Raw genomic sequence first — 27,768 nt, 5'->3', positions numbered from 1 at the left:
CCTAGGCCTACAACACCCACAACTCTGCCTGCAAGTATGGAAGCCATCTCGAATACTGTGACTGACTCCCATAGGGACATGTGATACATAGCCACCCTTATTAAGTCTCCTCTGGGCATCCAGAGCATGAGTCTATAGCCAAGGGCCAAAAGCAGCAACAGGATGCTCCCTGTTTGTGCTGTTGGGGCTGCGAAGAGACTAGGGCCAGAACCTTTGCTCAAGACAGGACTTTGTCAAATTTTCCCTTTACCTGACTGCTGCTTCCACACATAGGGATCCTTTCACCCATTAACTATCCATTCACTGCAGAGACCCATAGGACCAAGGACATTTGCTGTTTTGGGTCTGTTGTCTGTCGTTTAGTTACTTATACCCCCAACTCAGAACATACACTTGCTTCGTCTCAAGCAGCCATCAACCCCTTCCCTTTCTGCCCACCCGCTTACTCTCCCTCTCTCCTGGGCTGCACCATTTCTTAATTGTCTTCACTTGCCTATTTCTTCTACACTCCATCATGCATCTTGATTTTGCTCTATTCCTCCTACTTTTCACCTTCCCTTCTCACATAGCCTCCAGGCACATCTTGGTGTAATTTCTGCATCAGTATCCAGACTCCCCACCTTCCTTCTTCTCCCCTGCATCCACATCCCTCAAAAAAGATGCTTTGTGCTCCCAGGATCTCCAACCTCATCTCCAACCTCCTAGCACTACAACCTCATCTCTAGCCTCCTTTCACTCTTTCAGTTTGCCTCTGGAATGCACAATCCCTCTGCAACAAGTCTTCAACTATTACTGACCACTTTAACTCTTACCACCCACAACTTTCACTTCTTGTTGTCACAGTAAGATGTATATCATCTTTTTGCTAATGGCACTCAGATACTTTTCTCCATTTCCTCCTTCACCCCAGCCATATTGGAACAGATTACAAACTGTTGCACTGCAATTCGTCACTGAATGGCTCTCCTCTACCTCCTGCTGAACTCTTCAAAAATGGAAGTCATCTTGCTCCCAGTTTCCAATGCCTTCTCTCTTCTCCACCTACCAGGATTCTCCCCAACTTCTACCTGCCCACAAAATGCTGGTTGAACAACTGCTCACTTGTCCAGTTACTTTTCATCATCTACAAAGCTATCAATGGTCTTGCGCCTCAGTACCTGTCTGATTATGTTTACGTTTACTCACCATCTTGTTTCCTCTGATCCTCCTCTGCACTCAACCTCACCATCCCATAGCCTCCTTGCGCCTCCCCTCGCTTCTGCTCTTTCACTGTATTTGCCCCGCTCCACTGAAACCTTTTGCCCTTAAAAATCAAACTCAGCCCAATTGTGAATCCCTTCAAAGCTTAGACTAAACTTCCCCTACATGCCAAAGAGTAAGCTCACCCTGGCCTCTCCCCATCGAACTTACCTGACCGCACCACTGCCTCAAACGACACGTAATAATCTAATTTTGTATATTTAATCAGTACTTCTCTTTAGTTTGAAGTGCTTGCCCCCTTTTAATGTTACCTATGTTCTTATGCAAATTGTGTTTTGTTTTGTCCCTTGTATATGTCCTAATTTTTTTCAACCTCATAAATTGGTTCACTTCTCAGAAACTACTTACAATAGCCCATTTGCAGATGGCGGAAGTATTCCCACGAAGGTTGCCTATGCTATTGTACAGGCACCCTTCTTGGGAAGCCATGTGTAAATGTGTGATTGCCAGTAATTTCTGATTGAATATGAAATCTATATTATTAAAATAATTACAAATACTAATACAAAAATTAACCCTTTCTTTAATAGTAAGGGCTTGTATGAAGTGTTAATGAAACTCACCTCATTGAGGAATGATTTGGAGCCTGGCAGGTTTTTGCCCCAAAATCTGTTATTTGTAATGCGGAACTTTAAAGGTCACATGAAGAGTGAAACTGACGATTTGGAGATATTGCATTTTGATACCACTAGACAGTCTTGAGATATACTTTTCAAGCATTGCCGAGAATAAAATGGGCATCTGTACTCTGGCATTAACTAATAACCTACATGTCTTGAACATTCGCTTTCTTGTAGAAAACCATATAAAGCTCACATTTAGCACTGCATAGAGCTCAAAACTGATTATTATTTTTCCCTGTTGGAGGGATATAAGGGACTCTAGGGTCATAATGACAGTATAGAGGGATCATAACCCTCTATGCGAGATCTTTGCTCCCCCATGGGAGTCCAACGCAATAGGAGGTTCCCCAAGGGATTTTGGAGGGTGTCTCACTGTAGTGGACAAATGTAAATTTAGGTGGAGAAGCAATGGAGGATCTGGAATTGATTTAGGATATTGTGATATTTTATTAATTAATTTGGACATTTATTATTAAGTTGGACATTTTTTATGGAATCCTGGCCGCAATTAGTATGTTATTGACAACCCTTGCTAAAAAACCTTATAGGCAGGGACAGTGATGGGCTATTTAGCAGTGCTTGTATGACAAGGAGGGTAGTATTCTAAAGGCAGCCTTGGAAAGACACTTAGCAGGGCCCTGTGGAATAATATAGGTGAAGGTGGGACAGGCAAGGTGAGGACTATATATTATCGATCCAGCAAAATAGAGCTGTCATCGGCATGGCTAGAATTAGGCAACATTGTAGGAAGGAAATATAGCGAGTCATTCTGGAACCTGGTCACTTAGGGTGAGAAAGGTTTTTCTCTGAGAGTAGCATGTAACAGCATCAGTTCATTCTGGCACACTCATTTTGCTACCCACTATCAGTGTAGCGGGGGGTTCCCACGAGGTGCTCCTAGATAGATGAAGATTATGTAAATAGTGCGGAAGGTGACAGAGAATAAAATACGAGAGGAAATATGGACAAAAGGAAATGCGAGCTTGGGTGGCTTTTTTGATTTTTCTAAGAAGATAGAACATATGATGACCTGTGTTGAAGAATTAGAAGAGAACGGAGGTCCTAATTTGGAAGGCGTGTGTGTGGTATCGGACTGCAGAGATCAAAAGAAGGCTGTGATGAAGAAAATATAAGCTCCGAAAAAAATGAACCTCCAAAGAAAACCGGTTGCAGAAAAAAAAAAAAAACAGGCACAATTAAAAGATGTTTTAGGTGTGGTAGCACCTTTCACTTCACAAATTCAGCGAACTGAATGAAGGTCCTAAATATGACAAGAAGGGACACTTTGCCCGGTGTCGCGAAAACCTTTTTCACAAGAAATTGTCAGGTTTCCTGATGAGGATGAACATGAGGATGGACAATATTCATGTGCTGAAAGAGTTAGCTGGTCGGTAAGTGAAGTTGGTTCTAAACTCAGGAAAGCAGCGTAGCCGCATGCAATTGTAAAAATCAACAGGCTGAGATCTCCATCCTAGTGGATACAGCGTCGGGCTATGGCATCATTGAAAGTAATGTGTAGAAAGAGACATTTTAAAGCTTGTGGTTGGACCCACCAAGTGTAAAGGCGAATGCCTATGATGGCATCCACATTGACATCTTAGGAGTTTTCCGAGGTTGCCTGGAGTGTGAGGGAAGATAAATAATTGGAGGTAATGTGTATATCTCTGAAAGCGGAGGACATCTTTTAGGATGGTATGAGAAAGGTGAGGTGGGGATTAAGATTGATCCCAGTGTGCCAGGTCTTGTGGTGTTGGTGAGTTGGAAGGATAGCCCTGAGAAACAGAGCACTGGCATTTTCAGGGAGGAACTGGGATGTGTCAAGGGGTATCACCGTAAAATTAAAATAAAGAATATGCTGTGCCCGTTGTTGCACGAGTGAGGCATATCCTTATTTCTTTGAAGGAAGAGGTAAAAAAGGAGATCAATACATTAATGAAGGATGGTGTTATTGAGATTCAGGATGCCTCAGAGTGGATTTCACCCATGGTGGTGTTCCGAAAGAGCAATGGCTAGGTACGTTTATGTTTGGACCTTAAAGGACTCTACAAGGCTGTGGTTGTTGATAAGTTTCCTCTTCCAAACATTGGTGAGTTGGTAAGTTTAACTGCAGGGGCTAAGGAGTTCTGCAAGCTTGACTTGGCCTCGTCATATCACAAGGTTAAGTTACCTCTGGATTCAAAAGATTATACACCTTTGTCACGCATGAGGGCCCCTTTAGATTTAAAAAAATGCCTTTTGGTTTAGTGTCAGCTGCCTAATTCTTTCAGAGGGTGATGCGTGCACTATTGAATGGTGTCAAGGATGCAGTATATTTCCAAGATGATGTGTTGATTACAGCAAATGATGTAGCCAATCATGTATTGTCCAATGCTGGTCTCACCCATAGGAAGGAAAAGTGTTGATTCTGTTTACGATCAATTGATTATTTTGGGCATACGCTGAGTGAGCGGGGAGTGGAGTCTAAAGAGGAATTGGTTTCAGCCATAGTGAAGGTCAAACCGCCAAAGGACAAGAAAGGTGTTTTGTCATTTCTTGGTCTGGTAGAATACCACTCCAAGTTTATTAGGCACTTTGCAGATAGGTGCAAAGCCATCAGGGAACCTGCTCAAGAAGGGGTCACCATTTGTATTGAATGAAACCTGCTAACAGGAATTTGAGGATATCAAGAGTACCATTGCAATAGCACCGGCGTTGGGGAATTTTGACACTGTCTATGAGACATTTGGGATGACGGATGCAACTAATTCTGGTTTGTGTGCGATTCTGCTGCAGAACCAAAATGGTATTGAGAGGGTCACAGCCTTTGCCTCACGAGTGCTGAGAGGGACTATACTTAAGTACTTGTTTATTGAGAAGGAGGCAATTAGTGTGGTGTGGGTGGTGCAGAAATGTGGGATAGTTTGTATACGGTCTTTCTGATCATAAGCCATTAGTGGGTGTGCTTTTGAATAAAGGCTTTGAAGCAGTCTTGAGAAGGATAATACGGAGATTCAATGTCACTTCGATGCAAGGACTTCAATTTGTGGTAAAGCATGTGCCCGGCATAGCAAATATTGTTGCAGATTATCTATTGAGTGGGAGCTATAGGGTTCCAGAGGAACAAAATGTGGAGAATTGTGAAATGGCTCAGGATCAGGTATTGTTGGTCTGTAAGGTAACTATCACAGAGTTAGAGTGGTCCGCGGCTATGGAGTGGTGGATATTCAGCGTATTGTGAATTTTCTCAGGATGGGTTGGAGGGATTGGTTACCAACCAACGAGCTGGTGTGCTATTACAAAGTCAAGGATGAGTTGAGTGTAGAGGGAGAATACTTATGTAAAGCGGGGCAGTTGGTACCGCCGTTGGAAAAGAGGAGATGAATTTTGGAGGTGGCTCATAAGGGACATTTGGGAATGATGAAGACTCCAAGACTGAATTCTTACAGCTGAAGCAACAAAAGGCTGTTCCTAGCGGAAGTTTCTATTTGTAATCATTCATTATATAGTGTCCGAAAATATCAAAATGACACTGAGAGCTGGGTTAAGGAACTAAGTAGGGTGGTTTATTTCACTCTTGGTCTGTTGTTGTTTTTCCTAGTTCCTTTGCGAGTAGGGGTGACCTCCCTTTTGTGTTTATGAATTCTGAAAAGCTGACCAACAACACTGCATACCCTGACATCCTGACCTCTCTGCTATGAACCTTGAGGGATACACACCTCAGCTGCCCCTCTGTGCCAAGTCCCTAGGGTTCAAGATCGACAGACACTTCACGTTCAAACAACACCTAGCAAGGAAGGTAAGGTCTGGTACCAACATTTTCACTTGTTGAAAATCAAGCCCTTCATTCCTGAAAACAACTTCAGATCTGCTGTCCAAGCCTTGGTCCTCTCCCACTTGGATGGTGGTAATACTCTTTTGGAAGGCCTTCTGGTGACTACCCTGGCACCCCTGAAATGTGTCCTGCATACTGCAGCAAAACTCATTAAAGGACTGTGCAAATTTGACTGCATCACCCCGACCCTCAACAAACTGACCTGGCTCCCACTGCAAGCGCATATCACCTGCTTATCCTGTTGCATTATCTACAAGGCTGTTATCCTGAAGTCCCCAAACTACCTCACTGAGAAACTCAGTATCTCTGGAGACCTGTGATCCACCCGAAGTAAGGAAATGTGCAGACTTGAATTATGACAGTGAAGGAAGTAACAAACCATAAGGCAGGCCTTCTCTGTCCACGCTCCCAGTCTCTGGAACCTCCTCCCCATCAACATCAGACTTGCCCCATTACTTCTACAGTTCAGGAAATAGCTCAAGACCTTCCTCTTCAAGGAATGGCTCCTCCTTAACATCTATGTCCACACACCCTGCAACCCCCACCCTACCTGAGACTTGGTAATCTGCTCCCCACTGTCTTCCCCCATGCTGCCAATTGTCCACACTCCCCTGTTAGCTCCCCACTCCTTTTTTCTCTGCTTCCTTCACTGTGTGTTTCCCCCAATGATTGTAAAGTACTCTGTTGCTTGCTGTAAATAGGTAAACACTCAATAAATACCCTAATAATAATAACAATAATAACAACAAAATTGATGTTATGGGGAGATTATTGGTGGCCTGAGCTGGATGCTGAGACTAAGGGACTGGTTAAGGAATGTGTTGTGTGTCGGGATGCAGATAAAATGCTGAGGAACTTTGTTCAGCCATTGAGTCCTACAGAGCTTCCCAGTGAGTGTTAAGAATGTGTGCGATTGGACATCTTAGGTCTGATTATTGGGGAAAGAGGAGTGAAAAAGTATGTCATTGTGCTGATCGATTTGTTTTCCAAATGGGTTGAGGCACAAATTGTGTGCGAGGCAGACTCTAGGACTCTAATTGAATTTTTGGATAATATGTTTCAGAGGGAGGAGCTTCCCAGGAAAATTTGGACAGATAATGGAGTTCAATTGACTTCAGGCATCATAGACCCATTTCTCAAGGGCATTGAGGTGACACATCATCGTAACTCGTTGTCTCACCCTGAAATCAATGGTGCGGTTGAGTGGTTTAAACGCAAATGTATGCAGGGGACCAGAATGGCTACCGATGCTGGCCAGAATTGGGAGAAGCTGGTTTGCAAGAGAGTTTGTGCATACAGGTTAGCCCCACATGCTACCACTGGTCTAAAATCGTTTGAGGTTTTCAGAAGAATAAAGCCAAAAGAGAGTGTGGGTTGCGCAGAAAGGAATGGTTTGATGTGCAAAATCATGTGAGGAGTGCTGACTGGAGAGCAGAGTGTTTGTACAGAGGCCTGGTGACAGAGAGTGACAAGAGAATTTGACAATGCAGTGGAGTTTGAGGAAGGGTGCATTTGGAACAAAGGCAGGTTGCCTGGAAGGAGGAATGTGCAACAGGTTCTCAAAGCTACTGCAGCTGTTTTACGCAGGGGTAGCACAAACACCTGCCTTCCCTCATAGGTTTTGGTGCTTGTGCTTGTGGATACATGGGATGCCATAACCCCCACAGTGAAAGAGTGTTAGGGTACATTGTTTTGGAGGAGTTTGGGGTTTTATAGGGTAACCGGGAAGAGGGTTAGGGCGAGGTTGTGGATAGGTAGGGGGTAGTATGGTAAGATGCTCCTCGGCTCTTTAGCGATCCTGAAGCCTGCTGCTGATGAAACACAACATGTAGTACCTTTGTGAAACATATGCAATTCCTGTGTGCCTTCAAAACCACATACACTACAGCGCAGCCCCCAGATACAGACTCAGACTCATACACAACAACAGTTCCAAAGACGCTGCCTTCATGCATTAGCGTCATGTATTGGGTATATATTTGTAGTACTAATTATATTAATGTGAAGATGTGAGGTCAGTTTATCATAGAAGTAAGAGCCACTTAGCTTTAGCCCCTGCAGTGGTCCATGTGCAGTCCTTCGGTGAACTCTGTGACTTTTATGCTGATGTGTCTGTATAAGGGCATATGTCAGCAATGGTTCATAGTTCTTTCCCACGCCGCTCCCTGTGAGTGTTATCATATTTTTCCCCTGTAGCATGCCATGCTCTGATTCTCTGTTGCATGATGTGCACAATACACTGATGGGGTCCAACCTCCCCTACGGTCCAAGCCATAGGCTTGAGCATGCATGCTGCCCCTTCTGCTGTCCCAACTTATCTGTAATCAAGTGGGCCTAACAGGGTCTGTGGAGAGGCGAGGCCCTGCATGAGCTGCTTCTATGTCCTTGGATCTTCGGCAAGGTGCGACCGATCAATATCTTAAGCACAAGCAGTGTGCTCTGTACCTTGTGCATGCATGTTTCCATTGGGTGATGCCCCAAGATGGCCACTGTCTGCCTCAATGCCTGCCTGGGACATGTAGTCCCAGGCAAGTTTACTTAATTTTCTTCCTTGAAGTGACCATGCTGCTGGCATCGCTCTTCACTGTGGTGGTGGGTCTGGAACAAGGGGCATAAGCGGTACCTGGACAGGCACAGTGCCTCACATTGTCCTGGTCTCCTCCCTGCGCTCCTGACAGTACACCCCCTTCCAAACGAAGGGTTTGGACCCAACTTAGAGGGGTAAGTAGCATGACATGTGTGCAGAAACCGAGGAGCATGTATGTGGTCAATGCGTTCCCAGGACCTCTCCTCTAGGTAATATCCCACTCAGTCCACTAAATGCCAGAGGCACCACTGACCCCAACAGGAGTTAAAGGAATAGTGCGCTCAAAACTGTTACTGTCCCAATCGTTCAGGCAAGTCGTTTTAAGCATACAGTGATCGATCGTAAATGTTTGCATCTTACCTTAGTTTTCCTCACTTTAACACATGCGAAAACAATGTGTCGGGCACGGCCATCTTGTTCTAATCTTATCCGTGGATCGATCGCCCTAAGTTCAAGTGCGCTCGCAACAATAAATCAAAACACCCGTCCCCGATGCTGACATCTCTAGACGCATTCTGCACTTTCCACAACACCAATGCACGTCTCGTTTCAACGCTCTCTGTCCGCAAGTTATTGACGTGTCTCCATGGAAATAGCAGGACACTGCTTTCTTCAATAAGTATAAACAGACCCTTTCAGATCAGAAAACACTCCAGTTTCTCAGTCAACAGTTTCACTATATTTAGTTTAGATCCCCCTTGGCTTGTTTCTGTTTGGTTGAGCTGTTTTATTAGTACAAAGCCCCTGCAAACCGTTACTTACAGTAGCAGAACCGATTTCACTCGTTACTTGTATTTTGGTTAAATGTTTGTCGTTCAATGCAAACAATACAGCCCTACCAGTACGAGCCTGAGTATTCAGAGGAGGAACTGATGGAAAGAGAAGGCTTCCGAAATGATGGGGAATCAGACAATAGTTTGCAAGATCAATCATCCAAGCATGAGCCACAACCAAGTCGCATGGAACATGTTTCAATGTGGTGTACCTGCAATCGTTGCAAAGAGTAAGTATACTTTAGATCTGATGTACTGATCTTATGAAAGTCCTGCCATGCCGTTGTTACAATACTCATCTGACCCCCTTCCACTGAACATTCAAGAACACCCACCAAAGCCCTAATGCTGTGCATCAGTATATTCTCCCAAAAGCAACACACGTCCAGCTATATCACTAGGATCCAAGTAAGGCAGATGGTAGAGCAAACCTCTGTGGTGTGTTTCTTTTAGGATATAGTGGGGACTTGTGCTGTAAGGAGTCCAGCCTTCATTTTTCTAAGGGCAACTATGTCATTGATTTTCGGATGCACAATTTGAAGTTGGCTGCTACACTTAGTTTATTCAATTTAAATATGTAAGTTTCTCTTTCTCAGGTGGTACAGGCTGGTAGCCCATCTTTCATTTACATGGTTGCTTTATGGGAGGCTTGCATACTGCAATCGACGAGTAATACCCGCCTGTATCGTTCGAGCCATTTGCCACAAATTCCCCAGTGTCAGCGGACAGTGCAGGGGATTTTCTAATACTGTACTTCAACCTCAAGTATACAATTTATAGTTTGTTGATGCCATACACATCACCCAATTAAATAAAATACAACTGATTAAATAAGGATATTTGAGTTTTTCAGTGAGTCAAGAACACGCCCAATCGTCTATGAGTGTCATGCTCGAATGGTAGTTGCCCGCGTGGACTGTGAACGAATGGAGGCACTGGAAATAATTTGCAAAGTGGTCCCATATTACACATTTTGATCTAGCTCCACCCTTTCCCTATGATACAATGTGAAAATAAATACAAAATAGGCACAGAGTGCAGAGGCACACCAGGAAATCTCCACAGTACCCAGTAGCCCAATCCAGCCCTGGTTGGTGCGCTTTTTTGCGCCCCCCTTGTCCGCATCCATCCCCCTTGCAGTATCAATTTCAATTTGCACCTATGACTGTGCCCTCCCAAGGGGACTGGGTGGGTGTGACCACTCAAGTTGTCAAACACCATGTACACTTCAAAGGGATCTTCCGCACGGTGACCATTGTCCACATGGCCTCCCCAGACCCTGTGTCTCCAGACTCCCGTCTTCAAAGCCCAAGCCCTGCAATCAACAAATGTTTGTGTCCCTTCAGCATTATTCCTGTCTTTTCTTGCTTGCCTCATGCTCATCCACCCACCCTTCCAGTATCAATGGCATTTCGCACCTATGATTTTGTAGGCCTATGCCTGTGCACTAGAAAGGCGGCAGGGTGGGTTCATATGGCAGATGGGAACCATTGGGATGGAGGTAGAGTGGGCGTCTATGATTGCCTCATCGATTCACATACACACCCACTTGTGTAAGCTTTCATAAACAACTTGAGATTTACCTTGAGAACATCTGGGAGATCTACTAGGTATATCCTCATCAAGATGCCTGTTCACCAGATACTTGTTCCTCTGCTTGCTGAATCTGCTCATCTGTTAGCCAAAGTAATGGTAAGTGAACTAATTACTTTCCTATGTTCATCAAAAGTTACTATGAACGTTTATGTCGATTTCAACCAAAGGTACTCAGGATTTTAATGTTCATGTATCTCAAAGACTTATGCATTAGCGATTAGTTCAGGTATTTTCTTTTCAATTACTACCACAATTCATCACTGTGCGTTGTAGTAGAATGTGTAGTATAACAATTGTATTACAAAATTATCGCAGAGTTCACTGGGCTAGGTCACACAGCTTTTCTGTCTTTATACCAATTCAACTTTAAATGCTTTATTCACATTCATCCTGTGTTATTCATGCTAATAGTTCAGATTTCATTATACAGATCCGACACACTTTTCAAGAATGCCATCATGTGTGGTTGTCAGTTGCAATTCTGCAAGCCACGTCAAAGATCAGGGTACTATCCTGCATGTATTCCCAAAGAATAGTGATTTAATAAGAAGATGGCTTAGAAATTGCGGTTGTAAAGTGTATGAGATTGAAATTAGGGACCAGGGGGGGCGCTGTTGCGCACAACGATGATGGCCGCGTGACTTTGGTGCTCCCGCTCCATACAGAAATCCTTTTATTGAAAATCCTCTTGGAAGCCGCCTCAGATGCTAAGAACTTTGATACAGATGGCCTAACTACCGGTCCACAACTCCCGAACATCCTGGGAAGCAATGACCTGGCAAACTGTAGCAAATCCTGTCTGTGTCTGGACCGGCTCGTGCTGCGAGCGCGACCCGCCTGAAGGCTCTGCGAGGACTTTGCCTGGCGCCGTGGATTCAAGGAGGAGTGAGGCCACGGGTGGGCGGAGCCTGGGTTTGCGGACCGCGCCGGGCCCTCACGTTCTGCTGGAGGCAGGGACGCTGGACCCGAGCTACCTGTTGGGACAGGGAGGTATTGGCGGACTAGCACTCGCCAGCGGCTGAGCTTGGTTTCGCCCCCCGTCTCCGGAGGGCCCTGCCGGAGGGATCAAGTGGAGGCACGGTGCTGCTGCGAGGCTCCGGGACCCGATCGAAGGAGGACACGCTTGCACAGCGGTAAGGAGTCTGGGGCCGTGGCGGTGGGGTGGCGGGAGCCTATATAGCTCAAAAGGCATTCCAGAGGCTGGCCTGGGCCCACCCCCTGCCGTCCGGCAGCTGCGTGATTCCGTTGTGGTGTGCCAGACTGGGCCGCTGCAGACTATGGGCTGCGGTTCGGAGTCGCATTGACACCAGATCTAGAGGTGTTGCTGCTCTGCGGCTCAGTGAGGAAACACCCGTGGGGGAGCAATCCAGAGGGACGGAGAGGAGAGGGGCCTCCTTCACACTGCCTGCTCGCTGCGGCCGGCGTGGCCTCCTCCCCCCTCGCCGCGCTGACGGCTGCTGGGGGGTGATCCAGGCCCATCTTGCCCTGCTACATACACGCGGCCTCCGCCTCTGAGACGAATTGGTGGACAGGTGAACTCCGGACACGCCATCCTGTGGGTTAGACCCATAAATAGCCCACAGCGGTCTCTCTGATCACTCCTGCAGAGCTAAAACACCACAAAACTGTCCTTCACTCCTATTCCTACTACACAAAACGTGGGAGAACACAATCCATTGATAGCAGACAATACCCAGCTGAACCATCTTTTGGCTCCCTCCACGAGAGCCTGGAGCACCTCACAGCTTGTCAGAAAAGGGACAAAAGGGGTGAAAAGTAGGGCTAGGCAAAAGCACCTATCCTTAAACATCATGAGTGAGCCACAAAAAGCAGGGAAAGGAGGCAAGACTCCTGGCAACAAGAAGAAGGGCCCCATGGACGCTTACACAGGTGGCCAAGCGCAGACTACCACTGCAGATGTACACACCAATGTCAATGAATCCCTGGGTGCGGAGAGGGAAGAGCAGTCGTACAGGCTGACGACGATATTTCAAAATGGCTTCCGTGCAGTGAACATTAAACTAGACAACATAGTTTCCACCATAGGCTCTCTCAAGGCAAGGGTCGAGAAAGAGAGTGCACGTGTCACGGAAACAGAGAGCAGGATAAGCGTCAACGAAGACGCTATAGCACACCATAACCAAGATATTACACAACTCAAGGAGGCCATGTCAAAGATGCAGAACATGTGTGAAGACCTTGAATCGCGCTCAAGGCGGAACAACATCCGGGTGGTAGGAGTGGCAGAAACATTCGACAAGGGCCAGATGGAGGAACAACTTGAAGAATTACTTAAATCTGTACTAGGTCCGGAGGCGTTCTCAGAAAAATGTTTTGGGTTGAGAGAGCGCATCACACTCTGGCCCCGGCCCCTAAGCCAGGTGCACCACCACGCATGATAATCGCTAGACTCCTCAACTATAGGGAGAGAGACACAATCCTACGGTTGGCAAGGGAGGCAGGAACGCTCCACTATGAAGGGAACTGTATACATATATACCCGGATTTCTCCGCCGGGGTGCAAGCCAGTAGAAGATCCTATGAACCAGTATAGAGACTCCTTAGGGAACGTCAAGTTCCGTATGCCTTGATGTTTCCAGCCAAGATGAAGATTCAGCATGCGGGGCGGGCGCATTTCTTTGAGTCCTCGGCTGACGCCACACAGTACATTGAGACTTCTATACCTCTTCCCCCTGAAGGGGGCAGACCGGCACAAAACAACAGGCCTATGCCGGAGGATTAGGACACACCCGAATCTCGAACATCCGATAGGCCGCGGTGCCACTCAGAATGCAAATTCAAAAAAGAAGAGGCTGGGCGGCTTCACCTCAAGATAATGATGGAGCGTTGGGGCCAAGTCAGTGGTCATGTGAAGCAACATGTCCACCCCGGGAATGTTCCAAGAGTTAATGGGGATACGTCATCAAGTTGGGGGTGATGATGTGGGGTTGAAATGGGAACATCGTCAAGTTGGGGGTGACGGTGAGGGAGGGGGGCTGATTATAGGGTATAGAACAAGCTGTTGCACAGCCTTATGGTTTGAAGTTTGTTGGTTAATGGTTAAAGAAGTGGTCTCTGAGATTCTGGCGTGATGCAAGTTCCACGAGAGGTACATTATTGAGATGCGCAATGTCATCCGTACATTCCTCTGTAAACATTGGTTGCGGACTGACGGTGAAGCTATTGTCCTGGAATGTTAGGGGTCTGAATAATTGGTCTAAAACTAGAAAGGTGGGGAACTACATTGCCAGACATGGTGCCCAGATTGTCATGTTGCAGGAAACATATGCTATGGATACTAATAATGAATGCATATTGCGTGGTTGGGGCAGGTCGAGGTTTTACATAAATTATTCACCCCAGTCCAGAGGGGTCATCACTCTTATACACCCAAGTTTGGGATTCAAGCTGGAAGGTCAAAAAATGTACCCCCTTGGTAGGTATGTTCTTGTATGGGACGAGGTCACAGGTCAACAAATGCTGCTGGTTAACACGTATGGTCCTAATATTGATGACCCAGCCTTCTATACCAGTGAATACTAGCTCATCACTTCCATTGATTTGTCCACTATATTGTGGGGGCGCGATTTCAATGTTGCTCTCGATCCCAGATTGGACAGGTCCAGTACGATCACAAGGTCGCCCATTAGAGCTGTTCTTACTCTGCAGCACATCCTACTTCAGCTCTCCCTTGAGTACGCCTGGCGGGTGCTCCACCCAAGCAGTAGGGGATAGACATACTACTCTTCTGTGCATGATTCGGAGTCAAGAATTGACTATTGGTTTGTCTCCCCTGCTGTAATTACTGTAGTGCACTCATGCGAGATACTGCCACGCACACTGTCTGACCATACCCCGGTTGTGTCTGAGGTCGCTTTTAATAGCGGTCCCAGACCTGTCAAAAGATGGAGAATGCCTGGAGGATTGCTGTGCGATGCTGGGGTTGTAGAGGGGCTGCATATTGAAATTGCAGAGTTCATGGACCGGAACATAGGCTCTGTTGACAGATACTCCATAGTATGGGAGTCCTTTAAGGTGTGGACTAGGGGAACCCTGCTGTCGAAATCAGTGGGACTCCTGAAAGGGGACCGAGCCGAACTAACCCAAACTGAATTGAAACTGGGGAAACTAGAGGAGGCTTATGCTCATACACATGATAGGGCAACATTGACTGAGATACAGACACATCTTCAAGAATTTGGCAGGCTGGCCGCTAGGGAAATACAATATATGGTGGCCCCGATCCGTGCCCGTAGATACGGCGAGGGTAACAAGGCTGGTAGGACACTGTCCAATTTACTGAAACAAGATAGATGCCCCAACCGGATCACGAGCATACAAACGCCACATGGGGAGGTCCTTCTGGGGGAACAGGAGATCAATAATGAGTTTTCTAAATTCTATCAGCAATTATATAGTAACAGGGATACCTAAACAACCACTGAAATTAAAACATATTTAGAGACACTGAAGTTACCTACACTCCCCGAGGACACCCGACTGGCAATGGACCAGCCTGTCACGGCTGAGGAAATCGCCGAAGCGATTAAAGACTTGGCATCCAATAAGGCTCCAGGATCCGATGGTTTAGGAGCAGAATTTTACAAGGAATTCCACGAGGAGCTAGTCCCAGTACTGTTACAGGTATGGGAGGAATCCCTCCAGAGCCAAACATTGCCCCCCTCAATGAGGGAGGCCATAATAACTGTACTCCCCAAGCCTCGTCGCCCACCAGAGGACATATCATCCTATAGGCCTCTCTCTCTGATAAACACGGATGCCAAGATATTTGCAAAAGTGTTGGCCAACAGGCTACTACCAGAGGTCCTGAAACTTGTACACCCCGACCAAAACGGGTTTATCCCTGCTAGGTCCACGGCCCTCAACCTTCGTAGACTTTTTGGTATCATGGCCCAAATAGACCCGGGGAGGAAAACAGTGGCCATATCCCTGGATGCCGAAAAGGCCTTTGATTCAGTATCATGGGCCTACTTACTAGCGGTACTGGAGGCGTTTGGTGTCGGCCCTAATTTCATCAGATATGTGAAACTACTATACACAGAATCTGGGGCGCAAGTGCTGACCAATCAGTCTATCTCTGACCTATTCCTGCTGGGGAGGGGCACCAGGCAGGGTTGCCCATTCTCACCCATATTGTTTGCATTAACAATAGAACCAATGGCGATTGCGGTCAGGCTTAGACACTCTGATAGGGGTATAAATCTGAAGGGCGTCACCCAGTTAATCTCTCTGTATGCAGACGACACGCTTTTGTATGTTGGTGAGCCGGAAAACAATATTGCTCCCCTTATGGCGGGGATTCAGGAATGTACTGGCCACTCTGGATACTCCATAAATAAGGCAAAGTCCGAAATATTCCCACTTACACCGGAAACCGCATGCCCCAACTCCATATGCGGACTCAAATGGTCCGAACAATGCATGAGATACCTGGGGATACTTGTTTTGAGAGATAAACACACGCTACACGCAGACAACCACGAAAACGCATTACAGGCCCTGATTACCAAATTGCTGTTATGGGACCACCTTCCGATATCACTGCATGGGAGAGTTGCGGTCCTTAAAATGATAGCCTTGCCCAAGCTGCTATATCTTTTTGTTAATATCCCCATATGGCCGGGCCGACCCTTCTTCAATAGGCTTAGATCAATGGCGACGACCTTTCTTTGGAATGGGAAAATCCCTAGAATAGGATGGGAAAAACTGATTGAACCATATTCCTCAGGCAGCATAGCTGCACCTGATTTTGAATTGTACTAGTATGCTGCCCAAGCCCAATTCTCGAGATACTGGTACGATGAAACCGATGGGCCCCCACACGTGGCGATAGAGGAACTCACCACGCACCCCACAAATATACAGTCTGTGATATTTGACACAAGCTACAGACACACATTTGAGTTTAACCCGGTGAGCTGCACAATTGGTGCGTGGAGGGCCATATTTAAAAAATTGGGAGTCGAATCTCCCTATAACCCGGAGATTCCCCTCTGGAATTACCCTGGCATACCACCAACCCATAATGACAGCCTGCACGAGGCCTGGGACCCCAATGAGAAGATGAGGCTGGGTGACCTGTTCATTGACGGGAGGTTTACGACCCTACAGGAAATAACTGGGGCATTTGGTGGGGGTCCACTTAGGGTGCTTCAATACTATCGTATGAGATCAGCCTTTCAGAAATACTGGTCACCCTTCCCTGAGGAACCCCCTACTCATCCTTGTGTACAGATGGTGACATCCAGGGACAGTCTGGGGATCTCAAGTCTATATGCCGCAGTCCAAACACATTCCCCCTCGATTAACCTGGTTAAAGCTAAATGGGAGAGGGATCTACAGGTCTCCATAGATGATAGAACCTGGGAAAGGTACTGTTCGCTTACCAAACGGGTCTCCTTGAACGCTGGTCTACGCCTGATCCAGTTTAAAATTATAAACAGACTACATTATACTGCAGCCAAAATAGCAAAGTTTGCACTGGAGGGGTCCGGAGAGTGTCCCAAATGCAAGGCTAGTTGTGCTGGTGCATTCCACATGTACTGGGGGTGCCCGATAGTGGCGGGTTTCTGGAAAGAGGTGGCAGAGATGCTAGAGGAAATCTCACAAGTTCCCCCTGCACTAAGCCCGCATAAATATCTGTTTGGGGACATAGGCAAGTGCTCTGAAAAGGTCAGAAGACTGTTCAACGTTTCATGCGCAGTGGCCAAAAAATGCATTTTACAGCAGTGGAAAAGTACTGGCCCACCCAGCAAGAAACATTTCCTTCGAGAACTGACATATGTTAATGAAGCTGAGGAGCAGTTTGTCTTCACCCGCTCATCGGCAAGTAGACCAAAAGACATATGGGGACCGTTCAGAATGTTTTTGTGTGACATGATTTCGGATGATGATGGCAACATGTAACCCTAAATGCCTCAATGATATATATAATGTGTGATGCTCCTGAACTGTGGTAACGATGCAATTGTGCTGTGTGTCTTTGTGGCCACTAATAAAAAGAGTTTAAAAAAAAAAGAAATTAGGGCCCAGGAAGTCTTGGCCGATGTGAGGTCCAATCGATTCCGCGTCTGCAGCCTGCACTTCACCCAGGATATGTACGGCCAGTCAAGGTACACAAAAAAGGTCAACTGCGAGTTCTTCCTAAATTGCTTCCAAATGCCACCCCAACTCAATTTCCGCAAGCGGCTGGTGAGGTGAGTAGTGAATGTTGAGTTTGTTATGTTTGTTGGTATGTAGGATGATGGTCTGCATTAATAAGTATTAACTTACATCTTTTTATCTACATCACTGTTCTATTTCTCCATTTTCCATAGTCAGCGGATTCAACACAAATGTCAAATATTTCATCTTAGTATACTTCATCTTTCCCTGCTTTCTGGAGCCTCTTTTGGGAGGGAGATGGTTTATTCCGACCCCTTTCCCCCACCACTCCCGCATGCATGGATCTCCCTTGTGCTGAAGGTGTGAGACATCCCCCCTTCCGCCCAACAGTAATATGTGTTAATTACTTACTAATTACTAACAAGGAAATCATGCAATTAGGCTTTACTAACGCATGAGAACCAAATGTTTAGGTAACTCACTAGACGCCATCTTTTACTAGGCCTGAAAATGATCTCTAAAAACCTGTCTCTCCCTCTTTCTCTGCCCGGCGCTTCACACCACCGGCACAGGCCCCCGCCACACTGCCTCCTGCCCACTTCAAACAAACTCACGGAAGTCCAGCTATTCATTGTTGCAACCTCTCGTGCAGTCCCAGAACAGATAAGCTCATTGCACTGTGTGAGACAAGACCAAGCCTCTGCCTGAGAACCCATCCATTTCCACTCAACCTGCTTGTGTCCTTTCTGACCCTTACGCTGCTAAGCTGTAAACAATCAGGCCCATGCCCCTCTGCTCTTTGATGCAGATACACATCTGGCCCCCTGTAGTGACCAAACAAAGACACGCCCGAGAGTCCCAACCCCAGAAAACCCATATATTATTTCTAATCCTAACACATGTCTACTCATATCATGATGCATAGGTAGATCGAAACCTCCAAGGTGGGCACCTGGGACAGGGATTCTAGGTTTATGGGTACCAGGGTGCAGAGGGTACAAGACCTGCCTATAACTTGTGTTTGAACTCTGAAAGGCACCCACATTCCTAACTGACTTTACGAGTGTCATTTGTCTCATAATCTCAAATGCTGATTTTTGCAAGATCAGTTAGTCAGTGTAAGTGTAATTTTTGCCAGCCTGACCTTCACCTCGTGAAGATGAGCCAAACTGACCCACGTGCTGCAGGAGTGACATCTAGCGGAATTGTACATTGTAATGTGATGTCATTTGTGATACTGGATGCCTTTTTTATGTGCTGCCCGTGTATCTGTTGGCAGAGCGCTCTCCGGGCAGCAGAGTTCTCTGCATGCACAATTTTCTTTATAGAAAATTTGTTCAACTTGCAATCTCTCTCTTGGTCTCATTCCCTACTGGGGTGTGTCCATTATTCTGATTTTGGGATATTGTGTCGGGGAGTGGGCATCTTCACCTCTAACCATTAAATGTGATCCTTGATGAAAACTTCCACAGTGCCCCTAATTTTGGGGAAATGTGTTGGTTGACATATCCTTCTTCACTTAGAGCACATTGATGGCAGAACAGACCCTCGTAAGCGACAAAACCTTCGACACGTCTTCTATCCCCATGGTGAGCCCTTCCGACGTGCATAAAGTGTAATTTTATCTTTTTGCATAAATCCACTTTTCAAGTACTAATTTTCCTTTTCTATTGTGTTTCAGACATTAGGCTGAAAATGAAGGAGCAAGATTCTGTATCAAGTTCTGTTCAGGAGTCAACATCAACCTCATACACATACCAAGTAATGATATTACACTACTCTTTGCATTCGATAGAAATACTTGAATGTTGTATGCTTTCAATGTAGACATATCAAAATATATTAGGTGCAGTACTGGCTATTTGTACAAAGTGGCAGGTATGGGTTTGGGAATGTATGGTTTTGTGTACCTGTGTACCATTGTCTGCATTTCAGTTCACTCAATACCTTCTTCTGCATTGCATTGTTTCCGTTTCATTTGGCTTTTTAATCTGTATTAAAACAAGTGCTGTATTATAGGAGGATAGTGAAACTCGACTACTATCTCGTCCTCCTTTGGAACAGGTCCACAGCTTGAGGTATTTCTGTTCATATTTCACTTTCAAGAATCACAGTACATCCGACATTGGATATACTTTGAGACATAAATATATGTAACCGTGCACTATTTAAAACCTTTCTGATTTTGGTAGTAACATTGCACTTCCCCCCTAAAGCAGAACAGTTACCAAGGACACATTACAAAGCAAAATACTTTGCCGGGCAAGATTTTGATCACTATGTTTTACAGGGTGACCTCAAATCAAGCCCATGTTTGAACTCGGATGGATATCAGGTTGAATATCAACTGAATGTTATGATCAAGTCACGTATACTTGTTTCAAGGTTTTATCCATACTTATGTTCTATTTGTGTTGCGACAGCAACCATAACAGTATATGGTTCAAAGTCTATGTAAAATACCTAGCTTGGAGGTGCTCTGTCGAATGCAAACTTTTATTGTGCACTCTGGCTGACATTATATATTTTTTTATATTACTCTGCTCAAGTTATGTGCTCCAGATGTTGACTTAGAAGAGGCTCATGGAACTGAGATATACATTTACGAGGTGAGATTGTGAATCACATTACGTTCTGAATACATTTGAATTATGTTGCATTCTTTTCCCGTCGGTCTAGTTGATTACAATTTGTAGATATGTACTTAGGTTTGTTGGCTTTGAAATTAACATTTCACTTTGGCGGCCATAGCGGCCGCCGTTGATCACAGACATTGCGAGGACATAGGAGGGAGACTTCCATGGCAACGAGTAGATGCGTTGCCATGGAAATCTAAACGCTTCATTAGCTTTCTCTAAAATGGCGCCGGCTTCCTTCACCTATTGTGCAGCCGAGGCGAGAGAAACCGGAGCGGCAGAGTAAGTCGTTTAACCGTGTTTACTCGCGTATGCAAGTGTTTGTAATTGACACACTAGTACAAACTTGATAATATCTTGGCTAATTTGAGTATACGTTTCATCCCGTACACTCGCTTATGCGAGCGTTTGTATTTGTAAAGACTTGGGCAGAAATGCCAAGATAACTCGAACCGAAACGGGCATAAGATCTCATGGATTACGGTTAACTCAAATACTTGACACATTGTGATACCGCTCAAGGTATAGCTATTGCTATGCCACTGTATTATCAGCAGGTACCCCACAACGCTTTAAGGTATTGTGGCTGTATGGATTTCCACTCCACAATAGATATGGGTTGCCCCATTCTCACTACAGGTGACCGACCGAGCATTATATTGTTAGACTAACTTGGGGTTATTCCAATTCTTCAATTCTAGACTGTCTGCCTTTGGGATTTGTCCCTATTACTGTATTTCGGACAACAGTCATATGGATTATTTCGCAATAATGTTGGGTAAGCGTACTTTCAAATACTTTACAGTATTTCACTCAGCAATTTCTTTTTTGTGACAACTGAACTAATGGGCATTTTTATCTATTTTTCTTCCCCTTACATATATGTTTCCCAATATCCCCGTCCCTTTTTGGTATGATTGTTACATTTGCATTTTCTGTTTTTCTCTGGGGTTCCTTTGTTATGATTTTGTGTGTCTATTTGATGGCAATATTGTGTTTTCTTGAACCCGCTCCATCCTCCCCTTCACCAACCCTTGTTTCTCTGTTTAACCAAATGTGGACATGTTTGTAATCTTCTATTTCAATATGCTATATGTGACTTTGAATTGCGGTATGAATGTCAATACTTCAATTCAATAATATGTTGGGTCCAATTACTATAGCCCTGATTTGACAAAGGCTTGTGGAAGCCGAAACGCGTAATTAAGTAGAGGGCAACTGTTTTCATATATAGCTACGACTTATACAGTTTATGCTATTAAACAATTTTTTCCATTTGCGCCGAGTCCTGGCGTCATCTGTGTTTTTTCTGGCTTTGAAATTGAATTTGCCGTATTAAAACCATATAAAACCTTTTTTTTTCAGCTGAATGTCGCTTTTGAGGAAAATGAAGAAACCAAGGGTAAATAGCGTACCAGTTTGTTTTTCACAAGCTTTTGAGCAGAAGGTTTAGTCTTTCTAGATGTTAATTTGCAAGATCGTATGTTCTGTATGTGTGCAATACATTCAGCATCTTCTTCTATTTATTCTTTTAGAAGCCAAGAAACAAGAGGAGTAAAAAGACGCAGACATCGCTTGTAGCCAAAGATGTCGCTTGCCAAACCGTTTTCACATTGGAGCAACTAATATCTCAGGCGCAGCGTGGCACAGTCAACAAGCAGACTAGTGATGCATTTGTCCAGTGGCTGGAAAATGAATGGAATGTCACATGTAACCCTTACAAAGTCAGCCTGGACCATTCCTACTGCGTGCAAAGTCGAACACATGAACATGAAGAAAGTGATGATGCATTGCAACTGCTTGCCGACCCCTTCACACAATCTACACCCGCTAAAAATGTTCCACCAAAAAAACATTCAAAGTTAGCGGTTTCTCCAATTCATGTTGAATTATCACATCATGAACTTACAGAGGTTGAAACTTCAATAAAATTGACTGATGATCTTGCAGACAATCTCCACCACCGTCGACTCACAAAATCAGTACTGCAGGACGATTGGCTACTAAAGGAGCAAAAGTACATTGAGTTTGACAGCTGCCTGATAGAGATTGTACACATGCTCAAATGTGAACATACAATCGGGGCCAAGATATGTGGGGAGCCATTGGTGAATGTGTCTCACGTATTACAAGGCACCAACCTGAAAATCCAAGCAACATGATTCCACCGCCAGGTCGCTGCAGGAGCTCCTGACCACCCATGAGCTGCAGGAGCAGCACCCCCACTTCACTCGTCCCTGGAGGGATCGAGGTAAGCCCCTGCGCAAATGAGGAGCTTTTTCATTCTAAATTGTTCCAACCACCATGCCACACTGAATATCTTCCATTTTGCATTGTGCATCAGCTGGAAGATCTTATCCAGCTCCCGAGGCCGCTGAATCCGAAGTAGCACATTTGCCTTATTTGCCGCATTTGAAAAACCACGAGCATCGACCTTCTAAGATGGCCGCCGTTGTTCAGCTATCTGCATTCCGAGTGCTCACTACAGCCACTGCCATCTGATTGGCCAGCCATCCTCACAAAGCCAATCGCGGGGCACTGGCAGGTGTTAGCTGGCCCCCAACTAAGGCTACCAAAAAAGGCTCCTGACTGAGCATAGTCCTTACCTCCTCTCCACTCCAGGTCAGAGCAGGAGCTCCTGACCACCCCAGAGCTACAGGAGCAGCATCCCCACTTCACTCATCCCTGGAGGGATCGAGGTAAGCCCCTGCGCAAATTAGGAGCTTTTTCATTCTAAATTCTTCCAACCACCGTGCCATGCTGAATATCTTCCATTTTGCATCGTGCATCAGCTGGAAGATCTTATCCAGCTTCCGAGGCCGCTGAATCCGAAGCAGCGCATTTGCCTTGTTCGCCGCATTTGAAAAACCACGAGCATCGACCTTCTAAGATGACCGCCGTTGTTCAGCTATCTGCATTCCCAGCGTTCACTGCAGCCACTGCCATCTGATTGGCCAGCCATCCTTACAAAGCCAATCGCGGGGCACCAGTAGGCGTTAGCCAGCCCCCAACAAAGACTACCAAAAAAGGCTCCTGAATGAGCCTAGTCCTCACCTCCCCTCCACTCCAGGTCGGAGCAGGAGCTCCTGACTGCCCATGAGCTGCAGGAGCTGCATCCCCACTTCACTCGTCCCTGGAGGGATTGAGGTAAGCCCCTCTGTATATTAGGAGCTTTTCCGTTCTAAATTGTTCCAACCACCGTGCCACGCTGAATATCTTCCATTTTGCATCGAGCATCAGCTGGAAGATCTTATCCAGCTCCCGAGGCCGCTGAATCCGAAGCAGCGCATTTGCCTTATTCGCCGCATTTGAAACCCATCCTCACAAAGCCAATCGCGGGGCACCAGCAGGCGTTGGCTGGCTCCCAACAAAGGCTACCGAAAAAGGCTCCTGACTGAGCCTGACCAAGAAGCTGTGCATCTGCGAGGACCCCTGCCCGATCCACCATGCCCACACAGGAACACCTTTGCCTGGAACTTTATTCCTGCTACCTCGACCTGGGTATACACTCATGATAACTCCAAGGTACTTTTTATCCCGCATATTGAACATTACGTAGACGCTACTACCTGTTCAGTGCCCGACACATCCCTAACTGTGCTGTGCACTAGCTAAGCTCTCTGCATCAACACTACAAAACTTTAAACGGTACAATTTGTTGCATCCGCTAACATGCTCAGCTTTAACGCCCTATCCCCCCTTGACCTCTCTCCCTCTACTTTGTACTAGCAAGCTACCTCAACAGTCGTCAGCATATCTGCCACCTTAGAATACTTCACTAGCATATTCATAGGTCTCCAACACTGCCCGACTACAGAACCTGCTGTAATTAACTTTGCTCATTTGTGATGAATATAATATTGAAGCAATGCTAGCCGGCACAACGTTTGGTATGCCCCTTCCCCCCGCATTTCTGCCATTGTCAGACCCTCGCATTTGCGTGCCTGCTTCCCTGCCACAGGGGTAGGCACCATGCTGAACTTAGCACTGCAGCCGCCTGTGAGGATGTAGCCACCCTCTCACAGGAGAAAGTACTCCTGCCTGTGATGTGACATAGAAATTATGCTTGTATCCGAGCTATAAGTATTCATGTGATGTAACAAAAAATTATGATCGTATCGGAACTAAAAGTATTCTTGTGATAGAACAAAGGAAGTATGCCTGTCATGCAACTACGAAAGTACTCATGCCTGTGATGTAGCATAGAAATGATGCTCGTAACGTAACTATAAGTTTTTCTGTGATGTAACAAAGTAAGCATGCCTGTCATGCAATTAAGAAAAGTACCCTTGTAATCTAACAAAGGAATTATGCTCGTAACGTAACTAAGAAAGTATTCTTGTGATGTAATTTAAGAAAGCAACCCTGCAACTACTCATTGTAACTAAGCTCCCCACAAGCAACAGCGCTGTGATTGCTGAGTGCTGCCTGTGCGCTACACAAATGTAAAATAAATAAAAACATTTAAAATAGTACATTCACATGGTCTCCTCAACCGATGCTCAACAAAGAGCCAGCTGGGAATTGTTGGGTATTTTGTATAGATCTGGGGCCTAGCGGTATTTTCTTACCGCCAAAATGAAAATAATTCAGTAATAATCACTCTTTGCATTCAGATTAGATTTGGTATATAGTACTATAGTATACATACATTATTTCAGCACACTGATACATTTAGTGGTATACATTATGTTGGTATGCGTTATTGGTGGTATTTATGGGTGAGCATAAATCCTTTGTTTTATATATGTGACCACAATATCCAGAACCCCTTATTTTTGTTTAGTTTGTTCGTGTTATCACTAGAGAGACCTCAGGCTTGCATTTCAGAAACACCACATTTCCAATTGGAGTGCCACCATGGGCTGTTCTCACTGACTTATCTACGACAGCAAGCTATATGTGGTATTTATCACCAACTTATTTACGTTTGGTGAGCTATGTCCAGGGCCTCTCTTTCTGCCGACTCATAGACCTTCGGCAGCAGGCTATTTCATTTTGTTATTATTATGTTCCATTCAGAAAACACACACACTCATACACTGAATGGATTCATGCACACAGCTACCGCCATGTCTTATCTTTTAGCAACTCAAAAAATGACAATTGCACTGTGCAAAGATCTTCCCATATTACCAGTGTTATAATGATAGATGCACAAAGGACAAGATAAAAGTGAAACACACTTCCCGCCTGCTTTCAGATAATTTTTTTTGTATTATAAAACTTGCATTTAAACACAAGCTTAGTCTTTTTTTACAGAAATAAATGGAAAACTCACAGTAACAACATTATCTGTAACAAAATGAAAAGAGAGTGGCGAGGAACAAGAATTCAATTTGCAACATTAAACATGTGGTTAAAACACAGGAATCTCCTCTCCTACTCTGACTGAATATTTTCGCACACATACACACAGCCCCCACACTTCAGCGAGATAATTACCAGGCTTGTTCAACATGTAACTTCTTTGGCTGGTCGCCTTCTGGAGGGGTTCACCCAGCAAGGACAAGCATTTGCTGTCGCTCAAACTGGGACTTGTTGACTGGAAATCCCAGTCTCTGTAGCAGTATTGAATCTGCTTTAGGAATCAGGCATCCCCAGCTATCAACCCAGTCCTTCTCCGAGCTGTGTCAAGATGTCCTCCCCCTAGCTTCTTCCCCGAGATTATACAGGAAAACTCTGGTTACCTCCTACCAAAGGATCCTAACCAATAAAATTCTATCATGTCCTATCCTCCCTCTGCACACAATAGAAATCTTTTACATTAAGCAATTGTAACAAAACTGATTTCCTGCTATTCGAATCCTTGCTTCCTGCAAATACTGTGGACAAAGCAGCACAGAAAAAGAAATCTGGATTTGCGTTTAAAATGACTTTCAGAGTCTGCCTCATTTTGCAGTGGAGAACACATTATTTTATTAATGAGTTAGCATGTTAGTTTTTTGTTAATGAGGTTAGTTCATTAATCCTCAAATGTGTCTCCTGCAACAGAGGAATTTCATGTAAAAAAAAAATATGCTTTTAACTGAAAAAAAATTATTTGCATTTTATATGTAGAAATAGTTTTTGACTGCATAGCCTGTTTTCATTTACATGTCCATAGGTTGCACTGGCAACACATGCCTCGCTGTACCACCTTATATCAATGCACCAAACCCATGCAGTGGCGCTGCACTTCAAAAAAAATGCTATACATTGATCCTGTACAGTGGTGAGGTGCTCTGTGCTCCCAAAACACGCTAAACAATCCTACAGAATCTACTTTGTGCAGCAGCTTTACTGTTCAGTGGTTCGACTTTCAGCAAGATTTCCAGTTTTTGCCAGTTGGTGGGTCTTGTGTTCCTTGCTAAAGCTCAATGCTACATATACCAAAGGCAATTCTTATTCCCTGTTATTAGTCATGCTTGGAATGTGGAACAGATGTCAATGCACAGTACATTCTCTGGCAAAGGTTTCTGGCGATCTGGCAACGGACAGTGTGACAGTCCAGGATTTTCCGCAGAGTACTGCATTTACCACTTTTAAGACATGGAAAGTAAAAAAATTGTTCTGTCGTGGTGCAGGTGTCTGAATATAATGGAGAAACATGGCTTCATCAAATCCATTCAACTTCTGCAATCCAGGGGAAAGCAAATAGATGTGATAGCCACCGACAGTCACGTTTCAATAGCGAAGGCCATGCGAGAGCAGTTTCCACACATTTGGCATCAATATGATGTATGGCACGTTGCTAAATCAATCAATAAAATAATTACAGCTGCTGGGAAAAAGAAGGGTTCTGGAAACCTTATAAAATGGAGTCAGTCCATCAGCAACCATCTTTGTGGAGCGCCAAAACTTGTGATGGATCTGTGGAAATTCTACTTGAGAAATGGCGTTCCTTGATGCACCATTGTACCAATGTACACTCATGGACAGAAAACCAACATTTCTATGAATGTGCACATGGACAGTTGGCAAGGGAGGAGGAACGGAAGAAGTGGTTGGTGCCATATTCATCTCCACACAAAGCACTTGAAAAGATTGTGTACGATAAAAGGCTTTCCAAGGACCTAGAGGGACTCACCGATTTCTGTCACACTGGAGATTTGGAGGTGTTACATGATATGTGCCTAAAGTACAGGCCCAAAAGGATGCACTTCGGCATAGACGATATAGAGGTGAGAACGAGATTAGCCATACTGGCCTATTACAATAACGTTGGTAGGGATAAAGCGAGAACTCCAGGAAAATTGGGTGAGCCACGTTACTACAAGGGCTTTACAAAATGAAGCAAACAATGGGTGGTCAAGCAAATTTATGAGGAAATTGATTTTGAATTTGTCAAAGATCTGACATCTGGCTGTGTTGGCCA

Source organism: Ambystoma mexicanum, chromosome 3q (assembly GCF_040938575.1).
Source record: "Ambystoma mexicanum isolate Mex_15411 chromosome 3q, UKY_AmexF1_1, whole genome shotgun sequence".
In the NCBI taxonomy this organism is placed as follows: Eukaryota; Metazoa; Chordata; class Amphibia; order Caudata; family Ambystomatidae; genus Ambystoma; species Ambystoma mexicanum.
This window is presented reverse-complemented; position numbering follows the sequence as displayed.